Genomic DNA, 23,937 nt, shown 5'->3' on the forward strand with positions numbered 1-23,937 from the left:
ATTAATATCATGGCATTAAAACTAAAAAATAAAGACAACTTCAGATTGTTTTCTCTATCTTACTTTGGCCAAAAATAGAACAAACACATTCTAAATATATAAAATAAAAATATAGAAAATATTATAGAAAAAATATATATACAGTGTATATATATTGTTTTTTTTGTTTTGTTTTTTTAATTTATAATTCTTTTTATAATTTTTTTGTGCCGAAAAAATATATATATATATATATTTTTATTTTTATTTATTATTTTTTTAACAAGAATACATTTTTAAAAAGACGTTTTTAGGCCATCTCCATTCAACCTGAATGAACTTTTCTAAACTATAACCTGTTTTGAAAAAGTTACAAAAATATATATATATATATATATATATATATATATATATATATATATATATATATATATATATATATATATATATATATATATATATATATATATATATATATAAATATATATATATATATAAATAAATAAATATATACATACACATATATTTTATATATATATATATATATATATATATATATATATATATATATATATATATATATATATATACATGTGTATATATATATATACACATATATATATATATATATATATATATATATATATATATATATATATATATATATACACACAGCCTATCTTAGCTGCATTCGGGCGGAAGTCGGGGTACACCCTGGACAAGTCGCTACCTCATCACAGGGCCAACACAGATAGACAGACAACATTCACACACTAGGGCCAATTTAGTGTTGCCAATCAACCTATCCCCAGGTGCATGTTTTTTGGAGGTGGGAGGAAGCCGGAGTACCCGGAGGGAACCCACATATATATATTTTATTTTTTATTTTATATATATTTTTAAATGTATTATTTTTTTTATTTTTTGGGGGGGAAAATTATGAATTGATTAAGAATCAGGATGAACAATAAGAATCGGAATTCATATGTTCATCAATTTTTGTGCTCCCCTAATTACCATACATATCTGCATCCTGGCGTCACTCCACAAGCCACCAAGCGTGACCATAACGGGGGTTAATCTTCACGCATCTCATCTTCAGTTCTTCAACTTTGATCATGATTTGGAGTGCATGACCAATTTGAAACAATAGCATACTATCTTTGACCACATGACCATTTATGAACAAGTATATTGTACAACACAGCAGCCAGGTTGCCTACAGCCACACATGTTAGTGTTGGTGCAGATATTGGCTTGACTGTACGAGACTCATACTCGACAACATATTACATTTGATTGATGGACATTGTGTTAGGACAATATTGAATGTTGTGGTTGTTTTTACGTGACACAGGTGTCGTGGTGTGTGGGCTCAGGTAGTCTGGCGATAGCCATGTTGCTCGGAGAATGTACGTTAAAAAAGGGACACGAGTGAAAGTGTGGGGTGGGCCCGTGAGGTAAACACAGCGAGCGATAGCTGGATAAGCGTCTGACGAGATGAAATCTGAAATGAGCGTAAAAAAGCGCCAGGATGGCTGCGCTGGGCTTTGAAGTGGCGGGTGGTCGAGGAATGCTCGTGGAGAGGAACTTGTCACTATCTGCACAAACAAAATACTTCCAGGAATATCAAACGAAACCTATAGAGGAGGGAAAAAAAGCCCCTTTCTGACGGCCCCGAGGTGTTTATACCTGTAATTATTAATCCGCTTATTCTCTTTCCGGAGGAAAGGGGGCGGAGCAGACAGGTGTTGGTGTGTGAGGAAGTGATAATTATCCATCTATTATCTACAAAACCCAAAACCAGTGAAGTTGGCACGTTGTGTAAATGGTAAATAAAAACAGAATACAGTGACTTGCAAATCCTTTTCAATTTATATTCAATTGAATAGACTGCAAAGACAAGATATTTCATGTTCGAACTGAGAAATATAATTTTTTTTTTGCAAATAATCACTAACTTTGGCACATGCGCATTTTTACCACTGTGTTACATGGCCTTTCCTTTTAACAACACTCAGTAAACGTTTGGGAACTGAGGAGACCAATTTTTTAAGCTTTCCAGGTGGAATTCTTTCCCATTATTGCTTGATGTACAGCTTAAGTTGTTCAACATTACGGGGTCTCCGTTGTCATATTTTACACTTCATAATGTGCCACACATTTTCAATGGGAGACAGGTCTGGACTACAGGCAGGCCAGTCTAGTACCCGTACTCTTTTACTATGAAGCTACGCTGTTGTAACACGTGGCTTGGCATTGTCTTGCTGAAATAAGCAAGATAATGAAATCCAGAGGCAAATTCATACAATATCCGCTATTGCAAGCTGCCCTCTGATGGCAGCCACAACTGCCATGTGGCCCTCAATGAAAACCACTTTGACATCCCTGTATCCCTAGATGACACATTTCAGCACTTATCAAGCGTCCAATCAGGTTTATATTCAATTGAATCGACTGCAAAGACAAGATAAGATACCCTCACTCTTTTACTATGAAGCCACGCTGTTGTAACACGTGGCTTGGCATTGTCTTGCTGAAATAAGCAGGGGCGTCTACGATAACGTTGCTTGGACGGCTCCAAAACCTGTATATACTTTTCAGCGTTAATGGTGCCTTCACAGATGTGTAAGTTACCCATTCCTTGGACACTAATACACCCCCATACCATCACAGATGCTGTTTTTTTAATGTTGCGCCTATAACAATCCGGATGGTTCTTTTCCTCTTTGTTCCGGAGGACACAACGTCCACAGTTTTCAAAAACAAATTGAAATGTGGACTCGTCAGACCACAGAACACTTTTCCACTTTGCATCAGTTCATCTTAGATGAGCTTGGGCCCAGCTACGGCTGGCGGTGTTTCTGGGTGTTGTTGATAAATGGCTTTGGCTTTGCGTATTAGAGTTTTAACTTGCACTTACAGATGTAGCGTCAAAGTGTAGTTACTGACAGTGGTTTTCTGAAGTGTTCCTGAGCCCATGTGGTGATATCCTTTACACACTGATGTCGCTTTTTGATGCAGTACCGCCTGAGGGATCGGAAGTCTGTAATATCATCGCTTACGTATAGTGATTTCTCCAGATTCTCTGAACCTTTTGATGATAGTACGGACTGTAGATGGTGAAATCCCTAAATTGCTTTCAATAGCTGGTTGAGAAATATTGTTCTTAAATTGTTCGACAATTTGCTCACAGATTCGTTCACAAAGTGGTGACCCTCGCCCCATCCTTGTTTGTGAATGACTGAGCATTTCATGAAAGCTGCTTTCATACCTAATCATGGCACCCACCTGTTCCCAATTAGCCTGTTCACCTGTGGGATGTTCCAAATAAGGGTTTGATGAGCATTCCTGAACTTTCTCAGTCTTATTTGCCACTTTTTACCAGCTGAGACTTTGAAATGTTTTCTTTAATGAATTTTTTTGCCTGCAAATAGCAAAACCAACTGAATTGGGACACATTGAATTTGATTCGCAATTGCTCAAATGACGCATATATGTCTTTTATGCATTTAATTCTATTTAAGTACCAGTTAAAAAAAATTCTGTCTGTTATCGATGGAATAAATGCATGATTGTGACACATTGGTGAATACATAGTTACATTGGAAATATTCAATTGTTTTTTAATTTGAGAAATAATTTTGATAGAATTTCTTACTACTACACTATGGCTTGTTGATTTAATAGAAGAGACTGGTTTAGTAAAAAGTAGAGATAGCAATGATGTGTAAGGTTTAACTAATGACTGCAGTTCCAATTTCAGCCACAAGGGAGGAGAATTAAGTGATTCATTCTTTGGGAACCCCATCTTCCAATAGGTCAATGCGTTCAGATTTGATGCCCAATAATAATTTTTGAACATTGGAAGACCCAGTCCCCCTTCCTTTGTAGATCTGAATAAGTGATTTTTAGATATTCTGTGTTTTTTATATCCCCACACAAAATCTAGAAATATAGATTCAAGTTTTTGGAAAAAACTTATTTGCTTATTTGCCACTTGAGCGAGCTTTTTTGAAACATATTGCAGGCATCAAATTCCAAATGAGGTAATATTTGCAAAAAATAAAGTTTTTCAGTTCGAACGTTAAGTATCTTGTCTTTGCAGTCTATTCAATTGAATATAAGTTGAAAAGGATTAGCAAATCATTGTATTCTGTTTTTATTTACCATTTACACAATGTGCCAACTTCACTGGTTTTGGGTTTTGTAATAAAAAGACTGGCTTAGATTGTAATCTTATTGATACAAGTCAGTACTGTGGAGGCAGCTGTACCTAATCAAGTGTCCGGTGAGTGTTGTTGGCAGCTGAAAGTGAAAACAAATGTGAAGAAAGAATGAAAAAGGGCATTGTGGGAAATGAGTCAAACATTTGGGTGGTGCCGTGATGCTGACTTTTCAAGCATGTTGCACTTGGTGAACCTAAGAAGGACCGAATGGGTTCAGTTGGTTCTGTGACGGAGCTCCTAAGTCAAAATACTCTACAAACGAAACCAAATTGGTAAGCACTGGACTTCAACTTGTCTGACGCTCTGTAAGCTTTTTACAGTAAAAGCACTTCAGGTGTTCTTACCTTCTGGTACCCGCTGATCTGTATTTGGGATCTGCATAAGTCCTGCAAAATTGCGCGCTTCCGCCTTTGTAGTCTGTGGCGACACCGTAGTCGATAAGCTTCTTCTTTTTCACTATCTTCTTGTTATGGGATATTCATTCTTCGCTGTTGCCATTTCTAATATAAAGTAGTGTAAAGTTCTTACTTATGTATGTCATTAAACTCGCCATGAAAGAGCTAAAACATACCGGTGTAGTGAGTTTACGTTATTCACCCAAGGAACTTAAGTTATTAGAATGTTCCGGTCGAACGTTTTTTCACGGGACACATTTCCGGTGTTGATTTTTCCAGATGAGGAGATGCTGCTCCGTTGTTGATTTAAGTAAAGTCGGAATGTCATTAAAACACTTAGCTCCATCTTTTGACACTTCTTCCACTCCCGTCCTTGCACGCTACACCGCTACAACAAAGATGACGGGGACAAGACGTTGCCGAAGGTGAGCCACGTAAATAAGACCGCCCACAAAACGGCGCATCCAGAAGCGACTGTCAGAAAGTGGTTTGAAGATGATCTGTAAGACATAATCTATGCAAGAAAAGAAAAGAACCACCATTACATGTTATGGAGACTACAAAGAAGTGTTTTACATTTAGAAAAAAATAATAATAATATGACTCCTTTAATGCGCCTTATAATAGGGTGCGCCTTATATATGAAAAAAGATCGAAAATAGACCATTCATCGGCAGTGCGCCTTATAATATGGTTTTTCTACATTTTTCCATGAAATACTCACTGAGGCTGTAAAGTGTGTTTTATTATTTCTTAACTTAAATACATATTACTTGATTACTAAAATAATTGATAGCTGCAGCCTAATGATCACGACAATAAGTCAAAAGTCAAGTGTATTTTTTTAAACAAGATAATACTATTCAAACAAGATACAAATATTAATGATTGCTGTAGTATTTTGAAATATAATTGTTATGGAAAAGAAATGAAATGACAACATGATATGCAAAAACAAGTATTTGTTGTGATTTAACAAATGATCATCTCGTGTCCCTGCCCTCCACACCCAAAACTTCATCATCACTCCAGCTTGTGTTATTAAAATAGTTTTGTTTGAAAAGAAACTCCTAGCTCTGCAGACGTGATGGAGCCGTGCGGCCACACATGGCTGTGATCACGCCCTTTCATCCTCGCATCCACGCCGCCGCCTCCCTCTTCCTCTCGGTGACACACTAACACACATCGTGCGACACAAAGACTCACACAAACACAAACCGATAATTCTGCCTTTACAAAGGCAATGATACTCATGCTGTGGGACGCTTTATGGATATTTGTCACAGTATCACTGTGCAAGGAAAATAATTCTTCTTTGTAAATGCATAGTAGTTCATTCTTTGAGAATAATCTTATAAAAGCTAGGGGTGTCCCGAAACAACTTTTTCACTTGCACTTCAGCAAATAACAAAATAAAAGACTTGTTATTGGTCCATACCGGCATTGATCCAAGACAATATCAGCATGACTCATGCATACTTGTGTTTAAGTCATGTGGAATAATAGAAAAGGTTTGATCTGGTGAAATGAGTCAAACAGAGAACAATGGTAGCTGTGAATGATATGTTCCGACGCAGAGTGTTAAAATAAAACTGGTTTAGAGACTAGATAGTAGAGATGCGCGGATAGGCAATTATTTCATCCGCAACCGCATCAGAAAGTCGTCAACCATCCGCAATCCACCCGATCTAACATTTGATCAGAACCGCATCCGCCCGCCATCCGCCAGTTGTTATATATCTAATATAGACGATGCAAGGCATTAGTGAGGTTATAAAGCTTTTGCCTGTTAAAGAAAGGAGACTGATCCAATGCAGCACAGACATTCGCGTGCCACGCTGTCACGACCCAGACGCACACCAGTGCGCAATCATATGGGAGCCGCGCTGAGCGCACCTCCAAGCGCATCTCGCTGCCGGCGACGGCCGGGTATATGGGCCCGACGCTCCAGCGCCATCCATTTTCAGGGCTAGTTGATTCGGCAGGTGGGTTGTTACACACTCCTTAGCGGGTTCCAACTTCCATGGCCACCGTCCTAGCTGCTGTCTATATCAACCAGGGTGAGCCCCACTCCTTTCGTGAGCGCACTGCGCGCGGAGTGACCCCTGTTACGCGCCCCCGGCAACAGGGGTGGCGGGCAGGTAAGCTGCGCGGGCGGAGCGCGCGTAGTGACCCCTGTTACGAGCCCCCGGCCACGGGGGTGGCAGGCAGGTAAGCTGCTTACCTGCTGCGCGTGACGCCGGCCGCGGCGAAGGCGGACGAGGCGGGGTGTCGGTGCGGTGGGCGCGGTGGTTACCCTGGACGTGCGTCGGGCCCTTCTCGCGGATCGCCTCAGCTACGGCTCCCGGTGGGGCCCTCTCGGGGGAAGGGGCCTCGGTCCCGGACCCCGGCGAGGCGTCCCTTCTCTGCTCCGTAAAAGTGTCCATCTCTTTTTTTTTTTTTCTTCTGTTGTGGCATATGCTGCAGGTGCCTGCTCGTTTTTCGTATGTGGGTAACAACATTTAACTATGTATATATATTTCCGAATTGGTTTAACTGCCACCCGCCTGAATCTATTTAAAATCTAATTTTTTTTTATTTCAACCACCCGACCCGACCCGACCCAACCCGCGGATAAAATCTAATTTTTTTAAATTTCATCCGCCCGATCCGCGGATAATCCGCGGACTCCGCGGTTGTGCCCGCAAACCGCGCATCTCTACTAGATAGTGTCGCTCTACAATGTGACATTGCCAACTGGTGGCCGGGCATGCATACTAGGTTTCAAAAGTTCCTCTAATGTTACTTCTTCAAAACAAGAGAGATCATTTTGGAAATAATTTGCCGTAATACATACCGTATTTTTCGGACTATAAGTCGCAGTTTTTTTCATAGTTTGGGTGCGACTTATACTCAGGAGCGACTTACGTGTGAAATTATTAACACATTACCGTAAAATATCAAATAATATTATTTAGCTCATTCACGTAAGAGACTAGACGTGTAAGATTTCATGGGATTTAGCGATTAGGAGTGACAGATTGTTTGGTAAATGTATAGCATGTTCTATATGTTATAGTTATTTGAATGACTCTTACCATAATATGTTACGTTAACATACCAGGCACGTTCTCAGTTGGTTATTTATGCCTCATATAACGTACACCTATTCAGCCTGTTGTTCACTATTCTTTATTTATTTTAAATTGCCTTTCAAATGTCTATTCTTGGTGTTGGGTTTTATCAAATAAATTTCCCCCAAAAATGCGACTTATACTCCAGTGCGACTTATATGTTTTTTTCCTTCTTTATTATGCATTTTCGGCCGGTGCGACTTATACTCCGGAGCGACTTATACTCCGAAAAATATGGTACATTCACATTTATGCTTAAAGAACCCATGGAGTTGAGACATGGTGTCTTTAATCTCCTCTCTAATGAGCTAAAAAAAAAAATTATGTAAAGAATTGCATAAAGTCAGCAGCCGAGTGGGTGGAGCTACTGGGAGAAGACCCTGGTTGGGTTAACGATACATTTCTCCGTGATTGTGCGCTGCCGAACATGCTCCTCTGCTCGTAAACCAGCAATGATATGACGTGACTATGGTGGGGTTGACCGGTACTTTTCAGGGGCGGTATAGTACCGAAAATGATTCATTAGTATCGCGGTACAATACTAATACCGGTATATACACTATATTGCCAAAAGTATTTGGCCACCTGCCTTGACTCACATATGAACTTGAAGTGCCGTCCCATTCCTAACCCATAGGGTTCAATATGATGTGGGTCCACCTTTTGCAGCTATTACAGCTTCAACTCTTCAGGGAAGGCTGTCCACAAGGTTGCAGAGTGTGTTTATAAGAATTTTCCACCATTCTTCAAAAGCGCATTGGTGAGGTCACACACTGATGTTGGTCGAGAAGGCCTGGCTCTCAGTCTCCGTTCTAATTCATCCCAAAGGTGTTCTATCGGGTTCAGGTCAGGACTCTGTGCAGGCCAGTCAAGTTCATCCACACCAGACTGTCATCCATGTCTTTATAATCACCAGAACCCCTTCAATTCAGCACATCACCTCTGTTCTGCAGCAACTCCACTGGCTACCCATCAAACATCGTATCCACTTTAAAATAATTCTCCTCACTTTCAAAGCCATCCATAACCTCTCTCCATCATATCTCTCTGACCTGATCCATGTCGCCATGCCCTCACGTTCCCTAAGATCCTCTTCATCCATCCATCTCACTGTCCCTTTATTTAAACTGTCCACCATGGGTGCCCGAGCTTTCAGCCGCTCTGCCCCACATCTTTGGAACTCTTTGCCACCAGACCTTTGTAACTTAGACTCAATATCCCTCTTCAAATCAAGACTCAAAACACACCTATTCCTGACTGCCTATTCATTGTAATCATCTTTTCTTCTCTATCATTATTGTTGTTATTATTGTTGTTTATATCCAATTTGATTTTATTGTTTTGATTTTGTACGGTGTCTTTGAGTGCCCAGAATGGCGCCTTATAAATACAAACCCCGTTTCCATATGAGTTGGGAAATTGTGTTAATATAAACGGAATATAATGATTTGCAAATCCTTTTCAACCCATATTCAATTGAATGCACTACAAAGACAATATATTTGATGTTCAAACTCATAAACTTTATTTTTTTTTTGCAAATAATCATTAACTTGGAATTTCATGGCTGCAACACGTGCCAAAGTAGTTGGGAAAGGGCATGTTCACCACTGTGTTACATGGCCTTTTCTTTTAACAACACTCAATAAACGATTGGGAACTGAGGAAACTAATTGTTGAAGCTTTGAAAGTGGAATTCTTTCCCATTCTTGTTTTATGTAGAGCTTCAGTCGTTCAACATTCCGGGGTCTCCGCTGTCGTATTTTACGCTTCATAATGCGCCACACATTTTCGATGGGAGACAGGTCTGGACTGCAGACGGGCCAGGAAAGCACCCGCACTCTTTTTTTACGAAGCCACACTGTTGTAACACATGCTGAATGTGGCTTGACATTGTCTTGCTGAAATAAGCAGGGGCGTTCATGAAAAAGACGGCGCTTAGATGTCAGCATATGTTGTTCCAAAACCTGTATGTACCTTTCAGCATTAATGCTGCCTTCACAGATGTGTAAGTTACCCATGTCTTGGGCACTAATACACCCCCATACCATCACAGATGCTGGCTTTTGAACTTTGCGTCGATAACAGTCTGGATGGTTCGCTTCCCCTTTGGTCCGGAATATTTCCAAAAACAATTTGAAATGTGGACTCGTCAGACCACAGAACACTTTTCCACTTTGCATCAGTCCATCTTAGATGATCTCGGGCCCAGAGAAGCCGGCGGCGTTTCTGGGTGTTGTTGATAAATGGCTTTCGCTTTGCATAGTAGAGCTTTAACTTGCACATACAGATGTAGCGACAAACTGTATTTAGTGACAGTGGTTTTCTGAAGTGTTCCTGAGCCCATGTGGTGATATCCTTTAGAGATTGATGTCGGTTTTTGATACAGTGCCGTCTGAGGGATCGAAGGTCACAGTCATTCAATGTTGGTTTCCGGCCATGCCGCTTACGTGGAGTGATTTCTCCAGATTCTCTGAACATTTTGATGATATTATGGACCGTAGATGTTGAAATCCCTAAATTTCTTGCGATTGCACTTTGAGAAACGTTGTTCTTAAACTGTTTGACTATTTGCTCACGCAGTTGTGGTGTACCTCGCCGCATCCTTTCTTGTGAAAGACTGAGCATTTTTTGGGAAGCTGTTTTTATACCCAATCATGGCACCCACCTGTTCCCAATTAGCCTGCACACCTGTGGGATGTTCCAAATAAGTGTTTGATGAGCATTCCTCAACTTCATCAGTATTTATTGCCACCTTTCCCAACTTCTTTGTCACGTGTTGCTGGCATCAAATTCTAAAGTTAATGATTATTTGCAAAAAAAAAAATGTTTATCAGTTTGAACATCAAATATGTTGTCAAAAATGAACTGAATATGGGTTGAAAATGATTTGCAAATCATTGTATTCCATTTATATTTACATCTAACACAATTTCCCAACTCATATGGAAACGGGGTTTGTAAAATGTATTATTATTATTATGTATGGACCTTGCTTCATGTTGGAAGAGGAAGGGGCCCGCTCCAAACTGTTCCCACAAGGTTGGGAGCATGGAATTGTCCAAAATGTTTTGGTATCCTGGAGCATTCAAAGTTCCTTTCACTGGAACTAAGGGACCAAGCCCAAATCCTGATTTAGAATCAGAATGAATAAGATTGCGATTTAGACATAAAAGTCTGTATAATTTAGTGTAAAGTTTGTGAATAAAAAGGTTGTAGTCGGAAAAATATTTTTTTTTTTGTTAATGTCTCGGTTTATAAGTGAACGTTTCAGGATGGATAAAAAAAAAGTGGAGCAAGTGCACAAAGGAGCAGGTGTCGCACGCGCATGCAGTTGAGGCGGGGAGTGGGGGGGGGGGGGGGGCACGGGGGGACACTGCTCATGATGAAAGCGAAGGAGAAGTGGGCGGGCAGGAAGTGCGGCACCAAACAAACGCGTCATGTGGCGGCGGGCCGAGGTAAAACATGTTGAAGATGAGGACAAAGTGTCAAAGTAGTGACATGATGAGGATGATAAAAAGTATAAAGTGTACAGTGAAGGCCAGTAGGGGCGCAGGACAAGTCAGGTTGTGGGGGACGTAAACAATGAGAAGCTATCTGCTAACCGCTGTGTGCGCTTCAAGCGACAAGAAAACCACAACCTCTTGACACGTTTAAACAACTTTAACTATTTAACTGACGCAGACCTACTTTTTCTTCACATCTGGCTTCTTTTCATGCTTGGACGTTGCTTTATAAAAACGTAATCCTTTAAAACCCTGAAAACCTTCAGTGTTTAACAACTTTATCCCTTTAAGACCTTGAAAACATTAGTAATACTTGGTTGTTTTTTTTTCAAATTTGTCTCTTAAAGACCCGGATAACCTTTAGTAATACTTGAAGCGAAAGTTTCTGGTTGCTATTGAAGGAAAACAACAGTGTGGGGGTCCTTTAAGGTGCATCTCTGCGCACGCCGTGTACAGTTTGTTGTGGTTTACCATGGAAAATGCAAGTCTCACCTGAACTTCACACACTCACCTTTGTAAGCGTGCAAGTGGAAACTTTCTCAACTGTTGCCGCTAAGTGCAACTGTAAGGAAAGGCAAACGTGAAGTGTTATAAATAAGTGTAACTGTAAGGAAAGACAATCATGAAGTATTTAAAGAAGTGTAACTGTCGCTAGTTCAGGTACACTCATCCCTTCTTTAATTCGTCTGATTGCTTGCAAGCTGAACTTTTTGCAAAGTAGGATTTATTATTTATAAAGCCAATATTTTCATAGCTGGGTGCACAGAAAAATAAATATGTTTTTTTCGGATTAATAGCAATATTTAGACATGAAATATAGTTACCTTTACACACATTTTACCCAATATAGTAGCTATGAGTGTGTTCCACTTACTGATCATTAGAGAAGTCCGATAATGGCCTTTTTGTTGATATCCGATATTGTCCAACACTTAATTACCGATTCCGATATCAACCGATACCAATATATACAGTTGTGGAATTAAGCACATTATTATGCCTAATTTTGTTGTGATGCCCCGCTGGATCCATTAAACAATGTAACAAGGTTTTCCAAAATAAATCAACTCAAGTTATGGAAAAAAATGCCAACATGGCACTGCCATATTTATTATTGAAGTAGCGGGGGTGTATATTGTAGCGTCCCGGAAGAGTTAGTGCTGCAAGGCGTTTCTGGGTATTTGTTCTGTTGTGTTTATGTTGTGTTACGATGCGGATGTTCTCCCGAAATGTTTTTGGCATTCTTGTTTGGTGTGGGTTCACAGTGTGGCGCATATTTGTAACAATGTTAAAGTTGTTTATACGGCCACCCTCAGTGTGACCTGTATGGCTGTTGACAAAGTATGCGATGCATTCACTTGTGTGTGTGTGAAAAGCCGTAGATATTATGTGATTCGGCCGGCACGCAAAGGCAGTCCCTTTAAGGTTTATTGGCGCTCTGTACTTCTCCCTACGTCCGTGTACCACTCCGTACAGCGGCGTTTTATAAAGTCATAAATTTTACTTTTTGAAACAGATACCGATAATTTCCGATATCACATTTTAAAGCATTTATCGGCCGATAATATCGGCAGTCCGATATTATCGGACATCTCTACTGATCATCATTGGTCTTCTAGTACAGGCGCTACGTGGAAATAATTCTTATCAATTTCCAAAGCTGACGAAAAACTCAGATTCAGGTCACGTTCAGGTCGCATTGCGTTTAGACCAGGGGTCGGCAACCTTTACCACTCAAAGAGCCATTTTGACCCGTTTCACAAATTTAAAAAAAAACAATGGGAGCCACAAAACTCTTTTGAAATTCAAAATGAAATAACACTGCATATAAAAATTTTTTTTGCTTTGTGCTACGTATAAACAAACTATTATGGGTTACATTTATGAAATCAATGAACGACTTCAGAGAAAATGAAATAAAATTTCTGCATGCAACAAAACGTTTTTAACTCCGAAAAAGACGTCGGGTTGAAGGTTTAGTAAAATACTTAATGTCTATTTAAGTCCTCCTTGTAGTAATGAAAAAACAAAACGCCGAACTTAAATTATCCACTGAATAATAAAATGTCTATTTCACTGAACAATTAAAAAATGTGAATATATGCAAAATGATAGGAAATTAAAATATTTATCATGCTTGGTCAATGTGATTTCTGCTCCTGAACCGCAGCGCACAGCGTCTCCTGTATGACGTCACCTTTATCTTCACACAGGATTGTAAACTCTCATCTGTGAGGCTTGTGCGATGTTGGTGGGCGGGGTTGGGAGGGGCGGGGTTTGGTGGTAGCGGGAAGGGGAGTGTATTGTAGCCCGAAAGAGTTTGGGCTACAAGGGATTCTGGGTATTTGTTCTGTTGTGTTTATGTTTTGTCACGGTGCGGATGTTCTCCCAAAATGTGTTTGTCATTCTTGTTTGGTGTGGGTTCACTGTGTGGCGCATATTTGTAACAGTGTTAAAGATGTTTATATCACCACCCTCAGTGGAACCTGTATGGCTGTTGACCAAGTATGCATTGCAGTCAGTTACGTGTGTATGCAGAAGTCACATACAACTTGAGACTTGAGACGGAGAATGGTTGCCCCGGGAGATTTTCGGGAGGGGCACTGAAATTCGGGTTACTCCCGGAAAAATCGGGAGGGTTGGCAAGTATGCAGCTGAGCCGCATCAGAGTGATCAAAGAGCCGCATGCGGCTCCGGAGCCACGGGTTGCCGACCCCTGGTTTAGACTAAAGTCACATTTGAAAAGATCAGATTCCAATCTCATTCAGGACTCGCTACTGATGTGGCCTGAATGGGATGCCAAAAGATCAGATTTGAAGCACTTTGAAGTAGGGTTGTACGGTATACCGGTATTAATATAGTACCGCGATACTAATTAATCATATTCGGTACTATACCGCCTCTGAAAAGTACCGGTTTCCCCACCCTCATGCCTCCCCTCGTCGTTACGTCGTGTCATTGCTGGTTTACGAGCAGAGGAGCATGTTCGGCAGCGCACAATCACAGAGTACTTACAAGCAGACACAGTGTGTAGACAGAAAAGGGAGAACGGACGCATTTTGGCTTAAAAACTAACAATAAAGGTGAAATTATAACACTGAAACGCCCTCAGAAAGAGGTGCTTTCAGACATGGCTCGCTAGCTAGCGGCTAAAGTCCATCCGCATTCTGCAGTGTTGTAGCTACTTCTAAATCACTAATCCTTGTCTCCATGGCAACAAATAAAGTATTATTATCACTGCAGGACGAGGAATATCTAAACATGCTTCACTACACACCGTAGCTCACCGTCGTCACAATGTAAACAAACGCCATTGGCAGATCTACACCTGACATTCACTGTAATGATACCAAGTACAGGAGTGTATCTAGTCGATACTACTATGATTACATCGATATTTTTTAGTATCACAAAATCTTCTTTCGTTTTTTTTTTAATTCATAAATTCATATTATGTTTATAAACTCAGGAAATACGTCCCTGGACACATGAGGACTTTGAATATATGACCAATGTATGATCCTGTAACGACTTGGTATCGGATTGATGCCTAAATTTGTGTTATCATCCAAACTAATGTGAAGCATCCAAACAACAGAATAATAAGTGATTATTACATTTTAACAGAAGTGTAGATAGAACATGTTAAAAGAGAAAATAAGCAGATACTAACAGTAAATGAACAAGTAGATTAATAATTCATTTTCTACCACTTGTCCTTAATAATGTTGACAAAATAATAGAATGATAAATGACAGAATATGTTACTGCATATGTCAGCGGACTAATTTAGGAGCCTTTGTTTGTTTACTTACTACTAAAAGACAGAGGTGGGACCAAGTCATTGTTTTGCAAGTCACAAGTAAGTCTCAAGTCTTTGCCCTCAAGTCCGAGTCAAGTCCCGAGTCAAGACAGGCAAGCCCCGAGTCAAGTCCAAAGTCAAGACTGGAAAGTCTCAAGTCAAGTCCTAAGTCCTGCATTTTGAGTTTCGAGTCCTTTCAAGTCCTTTTAACCACAGACTAATATATTAACACAGATTGTGTATGCTTTTCAAACGCTGTATTTATTTATTAAAACAAGTGCATTTTAAATTGCAGGAAAGAAAATTGTGCTGACATTGCACTTTATAATAGCACTATTAACCAGTCATTTTAAACATTAACTCATTCCTTTACAGAACAAACACATTAAAAAATAAAGTGCAAATGTACTTATTTGTACAAAAGTGTTAACATTGAAAAAACATGACATATACGTGAACATAACAAAAAAGTTGTACTTTTTATATGTCAGGGCCCTATGCTGCATTGCATTTGCAAAAGACCAAATTAGCCAAGAGTCTGTCAGTCATTTGTGCACGATGGGGGCGTAGTATGATGCCACCATGGCTGAAAACTCGCTCCACTGGAGCACTGGAGGCAGGCACTGCCAAGACTCTCATGGCCACTCGGAACAGTGAAGGAAGAGTCTTCATGTTCAATGCCCAGAACAAAAGGGGGGAGAGAGTTGTTTTGGGTTGGTGCACTACTTGTAAGTGTATCTTGTGTTTTTTATGTTGATTTAATTAAAAAAAGAAAAGAAAAAAAATTTTATTTCTTGTGCGGCCCGATACCAATCGATCCACGGACCAGTACCGGGCCGCGGCCCGGTGGTTGGGGACCACTGAGGTAAACAACCAACAGTATGTCAGAAAGCTAGCTAAAACGGTACACATATTCATAATATAGTATACATTTTAACTGACCTTTATTTTACTATTTTTGTCTTTTTTTAGGTGGCTAAAATACGCGGTGCTGCTGACCGCCGTCTAACGTTACGTGTGATATATTGACTAACGTAACCCTGCTTAAAAAAAAATCACTGAACAAAAAGTATGAATAAGGTAGTGAACTGCAACAGATTCCCGTGTTTGCAATAACGTTATAACGTTAGCAGTGAGTTTACAGCCTCACTGATTTAACTACACAGCAAATAAAAGTCACGTTACTTAGCCAATAAACGTTATCTTACATTCAAAACTTACCGTTCTTTGTGCAACTTCAAATGCCGGACGAAGTTGGAAGTTGTTGCCTCTCCATCAGTAATTTTCGAACCGCATGTGTTGCATACTGCAAACCGTTTTGTGTTGACCACCTCGTCATTTTTATACCCAAACAAAATTATTTTAGGTATCATTTTTTGTTCACTGGCGTGTGGTTTGGACATGTCTTCTTCGTTGGTTGTCCTGCAATTTGATTGGATGAATGCTGTGTGATGAAAACAAAGTAGATCTAATTTGATTGGCTGTTGTACTGAGACCACACCAGCTGACACACGCAACGCTGATAGACAAGTACACAATGAAAAATACGGAGCGCTCCCGAATAACTTTTTCATCTTTGGGTTTTGGGGAAAGTAGCAAGTCATGTCAAGTCATGTAAATTCAAAAGGCTCAAGTCCAAGTGAAGTCACAAGTCATTGATGTTAAAGTCTAAGTCGAGTTGCAAGTCTTTTTACATTTTGTCAAGTCGAGTCTAAAGTCATCAAATTCATGACTCGAGTCTGACTCGAGTCCAAGTCATGTGACTCGAGTCCACACCTCTGCTAAAAGACTATTTAATTTAAGGACAAACTTGCAATAAGAAATATATGTTTAATGTACCGTAAGCTTTTTTGTTCAAATAAAGCCAATAATGCAATTTTTTGTGGTCTCCTTTATTTAGAAAAGTATCGAAAAGTATCGCAATACATTTTGGTACCAGTACCAAAATATTGGTATCGGGACAACACTACTTTGGAGTGTTTAGACTGGCAAAGAAAATCAGATCTGTGTCACTTTAGGGCAAAAAAATCAGATTTGGTGTGCAGTGTAAACGGATATCGCCACACCACACACACACACACACACACACACACACACACACACACACACACACACACACACACACACACACACACAACACTCTCATGCGTGCTCAATGTGCAAGAAAACGATGTCTGCATATTTAAACTCGCAGGCACACCATACAGTCTGGAACTTATACTTTTTTTGTTACACTCATTAAACGATTAATCAAAGCAACAGAATATAAATTGATGGATTTAATGGATTAATTGTTGCAGCCCTGCAGCTGTGATTTCAGGAGTCACTTTAAAAACATCCAGTACCGTCTCACCGTCACACATTACATCGAGTGAGAGCTCAAACTGAGACAAACAACACACTCCCTCCCGCCTTTCACAATAAAAGCGCTGTGATGACAAGACTGCAAGTCCAATAATTTAGTGTTATTTAGAAGAAAGATAATATGTATAACAAATGTTAAATAGATGTGTTTGATGTGTGCTGGTATGATAATAAACGTCCTTGAATATTAAATCTGATATTGAGTATTATAATACAGATTGATACATTTCTTGTGTTTATTGACAAGTACAGAAAGAGGACATTGAAAAACTAATCGCATATTAATGACCTTTCGAACTTTGCGCCTATAACAGTCCGGATGGTTCTTTTCCTGAGGACACGACGTCCACAGTTTCCAAAAACAATTTGAAATGTGGACTCGTCAGACCACAGAACACTTTTCCGCTTTGCATCAGTCCATCTTAGATGAGCTCGGGCCCAGCGAAGCCGGCGGCATTTCTGGGTGTTGTTGATAAATGGCTTTTGGCTTTGCATAGTAGAGTTTTAACTTGCACTTACAGATGTTTTAGCCTCCCTCCACTGGCTGCCTGTGTCTTTTAGAGTCCATTTTAAAATGATCTTACTCGTTTTTAAATCCTTACGTGGTCTTGCCCCACCTTACCTCTCTGAGCTGCTCCACCTCTATGCCCCCACCCGGTCCCTCAGGTCAGCTGATCAGCTGATCCTGGAAGTACCTAAATCAAAGCGCAAGCTCAGAGGGGACAGAGCCTTCTCTGTTGCGGGTCCCAAACTCTGGAACGATCTCCCTCTCCATGTGAGATAGGCCCCTTCTTTGGCTATTTTGAAGACCCTTCTTAAAACCCATTTTTATTCATTGGCTTTTAACCCAGCATGAGACTTTAAACTGTTTTTAACTTTTAACTTTTGTAACTGCTTTTTATCTAACAAATTGTTCTTAGGGTAATTTGTATTTGCTTTTTCAATGTGTATTTTACTTCTATTTTAAATGTAATTTTTTTAGTTTGTCCTTTGCCTCTATTTGTGGTGTACAGTCCTTTGTTCTTCAACTGGGGTTGTTTTTAAAGGGCTTTATAAATAAAGTTGGTATGGTATGGTATGTAGCGACCAACTGTAGTTACTGACAGTAGTTTTCTGAGCCCATGTGGTGATATCCTTTACACACTGATGCCGATCCTGAGGGATCGAAGGTCACGGCCTTGCCGCTTACGTGCAGTGATTTCTCCAGATTCTCTGAACCTTTTGATGATATTATGGACCTTAGATGGTGAAATCCCTAAATTCCTTGCAATAGCTGGTTGAGAAATATTCTTAAACTGTTCGACAATTTGCTCACACATTTGTTCACAAAGTCCTTGTTTGGGAATGACTGAGCATTTCATGGAAGCTGCTTTTATACCCAATCATGGCACCCACCTGTTCCCAATTAGCCTGTTCACCTGTGGGATGTTCCAAATAAGTGTTTGATGAGCATTCCTCAACTTTCTCAGTCTTTTTGGCCACTTGTTTCAGCTTTTTTGAAACATGTTGCAGGCATCAAATTCCAAATGAGCTAATATTTGCAAAGAATAACAAAGTTTTCCAGTTCGAATGTTAAATATCTTGTCTTTGCAGTCTATTCAATTGAATATAGGTTGAAAAGGATTTGCAAATCATTGTATTCTGTTTTTATTTACCATTTACACAACGTGCCAACTTCACTGGTTTTGGGTTTTGTCTTATGATTATTATTGTTTATCGTGTGGACGTTACCCCCTGCAAGCCACGAGAGCTGCCTACAGTTTATTTGTTTGGCCCGAGTGGAGCGGAGAGCAGAAGCCAGGGAACAATTATGGATCAGTAGGAGTGACGACACACAGCCCGGCAGCTGCAGTGTGTGTGTGTGTGTGTGTGTGTGTGTGTGTGTGTGTGTGTGTGTGTGTGTGTGTGTGTGTGTGTGTGTGTGTGTGTGTTTGTGTGCCTGCCCCTGGAAGCAGCAGCGGCGCTGTAATACGTGGCCACATATTTACATTAGAAATCAGGAGCAAACAATTCCACAGAAGCAAACAGCAGATGTTTTTAGAGATTGATGCCAGTGATGGAATGTGGGATGATCATGTGACTAAACTACGGACTAACGATAACTACCGACTTCTCGATGTTTATGGGGCGAGTCGATTCCAGCTTTCGCCATCCTAGTCACGGCCGTTGTGTCCTAGGGCGAGACACTTCACCCACCTTGCTCCTGATGGGTTGCGGTTAACTTAGCGCCTTGCATAGCAGCTTCCGCCATCAGTGTGTGTGAATGTGTGATTTAATAATATGTGCATGAGTATGTGTGTGAGTTAGGGTTGTCCGGTACTTAAATGTATTTAGATACTTTTCGATACTTTTGACTAGAGATCAGACCTAATGGCTTTTTTGCCGATATCCGATATTCCAATATTGTCCAACTCTTAATTACGATTCCGATATCAACCGATATCGATATATACAGTCGTGGAATTAATACATTATTATGCCTAATTTTGTTGTGATGTCCCGCTGGATGCATTAAACAATGTAACAAGGTTTTCCAAAATAAATCAACTCAAGTTATGGAAAAAAATGCCAACATGACACTGCCATATTTATTATTGAAGTCGCAAAGTGCATTATTTTTTTTAACATGCCTCAAAACAGCAGCTTGGAATTTGGGACATGCTCTCCCTGAGAGAGCATGAGGAGGTTGAGGTGGGAGGGGTACGGGGGGCGGGGTTGAGGTGGGGGGTTAGGTGGCAGCGTATATTGTATATTGTAATCATTGTCTTTATTTTAACAAAAAAATCTGAGGGTACATTAAACATATGTTTCTTATTCTTATTCTTATTAGTAAACATACAAGACAACTTGTGTTTTATTAGTAAGTAAGCAAACAAAGGTTCCTAATTTGTCTGCTGACATATGCAGTAACATATTGTGTCATTTATCATTCTATTATTTTGTCAAAATTATTAAAGACAAGTGGTAGAAAATGAATTATTAATCTACTTGTTCATTTATTGTTAATATCTGCTTACTTTCTCTTTTAACACGTTCTGTCAAAATGTAATAATCACTTATTCTTCTGTTGTTTGGATGCTTTACATTAGTTTTGGATGATACCACAAATATGGGTATCAATCCGATACCAAGTAGTTACAGGATCATACATTGGTCATATTTAAAGTCCAGGGACGTATTTCCTAAACAAAATATACATTTAAAAAAAACGAAAAAAGATGTTGTGATACTAAAAAATATCGATGTAATCATAGTAGTATTGACTCGATACGCTCCTGTACTTGGTATCATTACAGTGGATGTCAGGTGTAGATCCACCAATGGCGTTTGTTTACATTTTGACGCCGGTGAGCTACGGTGTGGAGTGAAGCATGTTTAGCTATTCCTCGTCCTGCAGGGATGATACTTGTAAGAAACTCACTTTATTCATCGCCATGGAGACAAGGATTAGTGATTTAGAAGTAGCTAAAACACAGCAGACTGCGGCTAGACTTTAGCCGCTAGCTAGCTAGCCATGTCTTAAAGCACCTTTTCCGGTGGGCATTTCAGTGTTATAACTTCACCTTTATCGTTAGTTTTTAAGCCAAAAACGCGTCCGTTCTCCCTTTTCTGTCTACACACTGTGTCTGCTTGTAAGTACTCTGTGTGTGTGCACTGCCAAACATGCTCCTCTGCTCGTAAAACCAGCAATGTTGCGCGCGTCATGCCCATAAAAAAAAAACGGTACTTTTTAGAGGCGGTATAGTACCGAATATAATTCATTGGTATCGCGGTACTATACTAGTACCGGTACACCGGACAACCCTAGTGTGAATGTGTGTGTGAATGGGTGAGTGTAATGTAAATGTAATGTAAAGCTCTTTGGGTATATAGTATATATATATATATATATATATATATATATATATATATATATATATATATATATATATATACTATGGGTATTAAAAAAAAAATTTTCTTTGAATGAATCGCGATTTTTTTTTTGTAACAATTCTTAATCGATTAAAAAAAAATCAAAAATGTATTTATTTAATTATTTTTTTTATGTGTCCTGACAAGCCACTCAGGCAAATCATGTTATTTAAGTAATATTGACATTTATCACAGTTTTTTATGGAGGATTGTAGGTAATCTTAGAACTGGCAACCATCTATCTATCCATCCATTTTTACCACTTGTCCCTTTCAGACAGACAACATTCACGGACACAGTCACACACTAGGGACAATTTAGTGTTGCCAATCAACCTATATGTCATTAAAAAAGTATTGATTTGGAATCGAGAATCGATTCCAAGGTTTCTCATTGCTCCCGATGGGTTGAAATTTTTCTTGCCTTGATGTGGGATGTCGTTGTGGCTTGTGCAGCCCTTTGAGACATTTGTGATGAAGGGCTATATAAGTAAACTTTGATTGATTGATTGATTTATATAAATATATATATATCATTTATATTTATTTATTTATGAAAGAGACGTTTTTTGTTAAGTTAAAGGTGTTTAATGATAATACAAGCATGTTTAACACATATAGATTCCTTTCTTTTATGAAGACAGGATTATAAGTTGGTGTATTACCTGATTCTGATGACTTGCATTGAGTGGAATCAGACGGTAGTGCTGATAACTTCACATTTTCGAATGGAGGAGGAAAAAAGTCCTTATTTCTGCCCAATACCACATGAAAGTGGTTGTTTTTTGGCGTCTTATTTGTCCAGCTTCTATACTCCTTTTTACACACATTACAAGAAATACATTGGCGGCAAACTCGGTAGCTTGCTAGCTTGTGTGCGCTAGCTCTCTGAGGCTCTTATTTTGTTAGCGCAGGCAGGATGGAGCAGCGCTTTTATTGTGAAGACAGTTCCTGTAAAGAACGGTCTTTAGACTTTTGATAGCAGGTACGGCGCGAGAGTCTGTTGAAAGAAAAAGTGTTTCTCGCCTTCCTGTCGGTCATTTTCTCTTAATAATGAGCTCACAGCAGCCATCGTCATTTCACAAGATCTTCAGGTTCTGTAGATGTCAATCAAGGGACGAAAGTGACATCATAATGAAGACTGATGATTGCTAATTTTTTGGTCGACTGACACACCTATTGATCACCCCTGATCTAGAGATTTAAGCTATGAATAAACAAAAGTAGTATGACTTATTTTGAACATTTTTATGACTGAGACTAAACTTGAGGGGAGCCCTAAATGTAACAAAAAATACGTACAGTCGTGGTCAAAAGTTTACATACACGTGTAAAGAACATAATGTCATGGCTGTCTTGAGTTTCCAATCATTTCTACAACTCTTATTTTTTGTGATAGAGTGATTGGAGCACATACTTTCACAAAAAACATTCATGAAGTTTGCTTCTTTTATGAATTTATTATGGGTCTACTGAGAATGTGAGCAAATGTTCTGGGTCAAAAGTATACATACAGCAATGTTAATATTTGCTTACATGTCCCTTGGCAAGTTTCACTGCAATAAGGCACTTTTGGTAGCCATCCACAAGCTTCTGGTTGAATTTTTGACCACTCCTCTTGACAAAATTGGTGAAATTCAGCTAAATTTGTTGGTTTTCTGACATGGACTTGTTTCTTCAGCATTGTCCACACATTTAAGTCAGGACTTTGGGAAGGCCATTCGAAAACCTGAATTCTAGCCTGATTTAGCCATTCCTTTACCACTTTTGACGTGAGTTTGGGGGTCATTGTCCTGTTGGAACACCCAACTGCGCCCAAAACCCAACCTACGGGCTGATGATTTTAGGTTGTCCTGAAGAATTTGGAGGTAATCCTCCTTTTTCATTGTCCCATGTACTCTCTGTAAAGCACCAGTTCTATTGGCAGCAAAACAGGCCCGAAGCATAATACGACCACCACCATGCTTGACAGTAGGATGGTGTTCCTAGGATTAAAGGCCTCACCTTTTCTCCTACAAACATATTGCTGGGTATTGTGGCCAAACAGCTACATGTTTCTTTTATGTAAACTTTTGACCACGACTGTATATTGCAGACCTGAGCAAATTAAGGCCCGGGGGCCACATGCGGCCCGTTAAACATTTCAATCTGACCCGCCGGACATTCCCAAATAATTTTTTTAGATGTTTAAGATGGAAAGTGTAGCTGCCATTATGATGTGCAGTGATGTTTTTTAACGACCGTAGGTCTTCAACTATACAAAGTATTTCATTGGTTGGAATCTGCGCTTATGGATGATATACCAGTTACTATGGTCATCTAATTAGTTACTATGGTCATCTAATTAGTTACTATGGTCATCTACGTCACAGCAGCCCAGACGAGGCACCAAGCAGTGTGGGCGGGAAGCGTTTCCACAGGCTCGGAGGGAGATTTTCACAACTAAGTTCTAAAGCTTAGTGATGTATCAGATCAGTGGTTCTTAACCTTGTTGGAGGTACCGAACCCCACAAGTTTCATATGCGCATTCAACGAACCCTTCTTAGTGAAAAATAAAATGGTTTTTTTCAAATTCAAGACAAAGTTATGTTTTTGGTAACACTTTAGTATGGGGAACATATTGTAAGTAACAAAG

The 23,937-nt window shown here is 39.5% G+C and overlaps 1 protein-coding gene across 10 annotated transcripts in view; it reads left to right on the forward strand.

Moving 5' to 3' along the window:
• The window catches only part of tcf7 (transcription factor 7), a 97,035-nt gene that overhangs the window by 24,329 nt on the left and 48,769 nt on the right, over nt 1–23,937 (forward strand). The gene's annotated exons all lie outside the window — the stretch shown is intronic.

Source organism: Nerophis lumbriciformis, linkage group LG03 (genome assembly GCF_033978685.3).
Source record: "Nerophis lumbriciformis linkage group LG03, RoL_Nlum_v2.1, whole genome shotgun sequence".
Taxonomy (NCBI): Eukaryota; Metazoa; Chordata; class Actinopteri; order Syngnathiformes; family Syngnathidae; genus Nerophis; species Nerophis lumbriciformis.